This window comes from Perca fluviatilis, chromosome 17, assembly GCF_010015445.1.
Source record: "Perca fluviatilis chromosome 17, GENO_Pfluv_1.0, whole genome shotgun sequence".
Taxonomy (NCBI): Eukaryota; Metazoa; Chordata; class Actinopteri; order Perciformes; family Percidae; genus Perca; species Perca fluviatilis.
This window is the reverse complement of record NC_053128.1, coordinates 35,627,313-35,632,011: the sequence shown is the minus strand read 5'-3', so window position 1 is coordinate 35,632,011 and position 4,699 is coordinate 35,627,313. Positions and strand designations below refer to the sequence as shown.

General features: G+C 42.4%; 1 long non-coding RNA gene across 1 annotated transcript; it reads left to right on the top strand.

Moving 5' to 3' along the window:
• Positions 1-696: 696 nt before the first annotated feature.
• On the top strand, positions 697-3,179 carry LOC120545354. Its single transcript, XR_005636681.1, has 3 exons — positions 697-730; positions 1,950-1,998; positions 3,008-3,179. It is a non-coding gene; the product is annotated as an uncharacterized LOC120545354 (long non-coding RNA).
• The last annotated feature ends 1,520 nt before the right edge of the window (positions 3,180-4,699 follow it).

The window sequence follows — 4,699 nt, the reverse complement described above, 5'->3', positions numbered from 1 at the left end:
ATGGAACAGCTGACTGTTTGCCAAACAACAACAAAGCACAGTCTATCTCTCGCTCGTCTCTTTTCTTTCTCTCTTTCTCCGTGAAATGAAGCTGCATTCAGGTACAGTAGGAAACGCTGTGTTTAATAAACCATCTGACGAAAAACTGTTACTGTGAAATATAAAGTCTACTTGTGCTACATTGGGGGGGTAAAGAATACAACAGGACGTCGCGGCGATTGGTTTATTCTTATCTGAACGCAGCTTCACGTAGTAGCTACAGAGCTCATTTAAGACGATGCTCTGACGTCCCGTTTCCATGAAGGCAGCACGGAGCTGCACCAATCAAAGCTGACAGAAGCACAGAGAAGTTAGGATACCCGTCTGGTCCAGTCGCGCTGTAAACTGGCAGCTTTTAATGTTGCAGACTACTTCTTCTTTAGTAGTTTAAGTGTAAACATGTGTTGTTATTGTGAATCTTTGGTTTAAACTAGCTTTCAAACAAACGCCCCCCAACGGCACCTCAACGCCCCCCTTTCCAAAATATTTGCTCCAACGCCCCCCATCATCTTCTGAACGCCCCCTGGGGGGCGGTACCGCCCCCGTTGAGAAACACTGTTCTATACAGTGGATCCTGTTTGACAGGTTTCTCTGGTCATGTGATTTCAGAGAAACGACTCAGAGGACTGATAGCTAAGAGACAGACTGAGCACGCTCAGTTGCTGCTTCACCTGCACCGCCACACAAACAGGTAAGAACACACACACACACACACACACACACATTTTAACTATTTATTTGTGTCCACATAAAGAAAAATTATACAGATACATAACAGATGCAGTACAATAAATATGCAAACTCATGGACCAGTGGCAGGCAACAGGTCTTCACAATATCACTTAATAAGCACAATACTCAGTTCTTAAGGGTATAAGTAGCACAATACTCAGTTCTTAAGGGTATAAGTAGCACAATACTCAGTTCTTAAGGGTATAAGTAGCACAATACTCAGTTCTTAAGGGTATAAGTAGCACAATACTCAGTTCTTAAGGACACAGAGACACACACACAAACACACACACACACACACACACACACACACACACACACACACACACACACACACAGACAGACAGACACTCACACACACACACACACACTCACACACAGACACACACACACACACACACACACACACACACACACACACACACACACACAAGACAGACAGACAGACACACACACACACACACACACACACACACACACACACACACACACACACACACACACACACACACACACACACAGACAGACACACACAGACAGACAGACACTCACACACTCACACACACACAGACACTCACACACAGACACACACAGACACACACACACAGACTCCTCCTTAGCATTCGGAGAACATGTACAATGGAACAGGCTACCAAGTGCACGTCATTGCGTGCTTGCATCATTGAAAATGTTTCGCCGCCTTCACTTCCACGCTGCATTTCAAAACACTGGACGAAATGGATGTGGAACTGTGAACTGTGCTGTTCAATTTTTTTTGTTGAGATGGAGAATATGAATCAGTCTGCTTGCAGCAGGAGAATATTCTGTCGGTATCTTTGCCCGCACCGTGCGAAGGTATAACGTTACCGACACTGATAGGCTTTAATGTAAGCAATAGCCGTTTTCTCTTATTTATCCCATGTCAATGAATTAAAAACTCATGGGAGTTCATGTTTGTAGTTGTCATAACACTTACCGGTAAGGAGAATTGCTTTAATGAATCTTAATTACATTAAGCTTACAGTTGCAGTTTACATTAGCTTATAGTTTACTGCAAACATGTATTAGTACCTTCATGTGACAGTATGTTAAAATATACTTGTGATACTATTCTAATCTTACCAGGACAGGTTGGATAACTACTGGACTAACCTAAAGCTTTCTCCTTCTGTCTGCAGTCTTGAAACAACCCCATCATCAGCAGCTGAGTCTGATCGCCCTTCATGTGTAATATACTTGTGTACAGTATATAGTAATGCTTGAATAAATTTTATAATAAAGATACACTTTTCGTTAATGTCTTTTTAGAGCTTGTATACCTTACGAGTCATTAAAACAGGTACCATCTGAATATAATTATTCAGTTAGAAGTTTCCTGTGTCCAGGACACAATTTGATGGAAAAATAATGACATTGAAAACAGTTTATATTATATACACACCCAAAAGCGTAATGACACAGACAAACCAGTTAATTGAATGCATGTATTTTATTTATGGTGCACAAGGAAAAACAGAGAGAAAGAAAACACAGAGAAATGAGGAGAATACACAGAGATGGTTGAGTGATATATTGCAAAGTTGTATATGTAATTAATTTCAATATTATTACAGGGAAGCTACAGAGCGAAAGTTTCAAGTTCTTCCATTCAGTTTCATCCTGCAGCCTCCAAAGGATACAAAGAACACAGTGCGAATATATACATGTTACAAATGTGGAAGCCTTATGCTTATTGGAAGGCAGCCAGCAGAATGCATATTTTACAAACCAATGAAAAGGTTTCTTAACAATTTTAGAAACCAATGAAAATGTAGTTTTGAAAATGTGTGTAAGCAATTAGAAACAACTGTAACTGTACAGTTACTGTAGTATTTGGTCAGAAAAAGCTATAAAACATCTTTATAAAAAGAGGCTAAAACATATTCCCTGTGACAGTATTCTACAGTAAAAAGTTACAAATACATTGTATATACATGTATGTATGTATATATATATATATATCCAAACAAGCCTTAGTGATAAAGTTGAAGATTATATATAATAATTATAAAAAAAAAAAACATAGCTGTCTGACAGCCAGTTTCCCCCAGAGTGGCAAGGATTGTGTGTTTGTGTGTGTGTACCTGAGTGGAGCTGTGAGGAAACACCTGTGTGTGTGTGTGTGTGTGTGTGCGTGTGTGTGTGTGTCTCTGTGTGTGTTTATTCTGATGATGTGTGTCTCTTCCTGTCTCCACAGAACCTTTCTGATCACATCAGATCACAGTTTGATTTAAAGTCAGCTACTTCATCACTCTGAAGAGGAGCTCTCAACACTTCAGGAGGACCAGGAGACCTGAAGATGGGGAGTTCAGGTTCAACACCAAGATCAAGCAGAAGATTGAGCATAGACCTCCCTACTGTTATCAGAGAGATGCAGCAGAGAATTGATAAAGCCAGAGAGATGCAGCAGAGAAGAGATGAAGCCAGAGAGATGCAGCAGAGAAGAGATGACGCCAGAGAGAGGCAGAAGAGAAGAGATGAAGTCAGAAGAGCAGGATATGTTTCTGGAGGAGCAGGAGCAGGAGTAGCAATAGGACTCCTGCTCCTTGCAGCTCCGTTCACTGGGGGGGTTAGTTTAGCAGCAGTAGTAGCATTACTGTTTGCAGTAGTAGCAGGAGCGTTAGCAGTAGCAGGAGGAGCACTAGCAGGAGCAGCAGTAGGACTAGGACGCCTGTGCTTTGCACCTCCATCCCCCAGGGGGTCTAGTTTAGCAGAAAGAGAGTTAGCAGAAGCAGGAGGAGCAGCAGGAGCAGTAGTAGAAAGACCGTTAGCAGTAGTAGGAAGAGCAGTAGCAGGAGGAGCAGCAGCAGAAGCAGCAGTAGTAGAAGGAGCCGCAGCAGAAGCTGCAGTAGTAGAAGGAGGGTTAGCAGCAGCAGGAAGAGCAGTAGCAGCAGCAGTAGTAGAAGGAGGGTTAGCAGTATTAAAACAATTAGGAAGACGATTAGCAGAAGAAATAGGAAAAGCAATATTAGTATTATTTGGAGGAGCAGTAGCAGGAGGAGTAGGAGCAGCAGTAGGAATAGTCCTGGTCCTTGCAGCTCCGTTCCCTGGGGCGGCGCTGCAAGCTGCAGGATCAGTGTTAGCAGTAGCAGGAGGAGCAGCAGGAGTAGGACTCCTGGTCCTTGCAGCTCGGTTCACTGAGGGGGCTAGTTTAGCAGCAGGAGGAGCAGGAGTGTTAGCAATAGCAGGAGGAGCAGCAGCAGGAGGAGTAGGAGCAGGAGGAGTAGGAGCAGTAGTAGTAGGAATAGTACTGGTCCTTAAGCAGCATACGTAACTGAGACCAGGCGCAGCAGCAAATAAAAAAAAAAAAAAAAAAAAAAAAAAAAAAAGAGGAAAAAAAGGGGAGGAAAAAGAAGAAAAAAAAGGCGGGGGGGGGAGGAAGGGGGTGTTTTGTTGTTTATATTTCTGTTGGCCTGTATTGTCCCATTGATTGTTCATGTCGTGGAAGTTTCCTTTGGAGCAGGGGGAAGAGTTTTCAGAGTTTAGTAAATTGAAACAAATAAGACAGACTGAGACTAAAACCAAGTTGGGTTTTTGTATTTTATTATAAAAGATATATTTGCAAATAGGATCAACATGATTTCACAAAAGGCCGCAGCCCAGTGTGGAGTCAGTTTCTCAAATGAGTGAACAGAACACCAGGCTTATATGCATCTTCAGAGTGACAGCACATACGCACTTGGATTATTATGACGCTACAATTTCGACAGGCAATCTGATACACATGAAGACAATCAGAGGAATACAAGAGACATCTTGGAGTCATCTCACCTCCTCCTCCCTGTATGACTTTCACCCCCCAGTTACATCTTAACTGGCATGGGAAAACATGAGATAGTTTTAGGGTGACCTTGTACCTTTATCGGTTCAGGCTAACAGTGCTCACATA